Here is a 599-nt window from a genome sequence, read left to right on the forward strand (position 1 = left end):
AAAGAATTGTGTTTCATGCCAGCACATACAAAATAAGCATTCATTATTTTCATAGTTAAAAAAAGCAGAGGGTGATGTTTTGTCATCAAGCTTAATTATCACTCAATTTCCTTCATTTRTATAACAATTAGTCGGCTATAAAAACTGAACATGTAGGAGCCTTGCAAATTATATTGAAGTTTTATTTGTATAAATAAAACGAATTAAGAAATTCATGCTTTACATGAATTAAAGAAAAACAAAAAACAACAATGCAAGCCCTTCGCAGCCCTTCGTCTCCAAAGCCGAACCATGGTTTCGTTCACGCTGAGTTTACGTACATCGGCTCCATTTCCCTCCTGTTCTGCCAGATCGACAGCTCTCAACTTAAAAGCTGCTTCATATGAATTTGAAGAAATTCCTCCGTCGTGCCTGCTGCTAGCATGTGCTTGTTCTAAATGAAAATCAGCATTTTCTTCTTTGATTTCCAATTTTGACTTCCAATCATTCACTTCCTGCTAAAGCGCCCCCTGGTGGTTGAAGAAAAATCCACAGAAAAGCCGCACCGGGCCGCATGGTTCAAAGCGTGGGGGAAAAAGTAGCGGCTCATAGTCCGGAAA

This window comes from Poecilia reticulata, linkage group LG8, assembly GCF_000633615.1.
Source record: "Poecilia reticulata strain Guanapo linkage group LG8, Guppy_female_1.0+MT, whole genome shotgun sequence".
Classification (NCBI taxonomy): domain Eukaryota; kingdom Metazoa; phylum Chordata; class Actinopteri; order Cyprinodontiformes; family Poeciliidae; genus Poecilia; species Poecilia reticulata.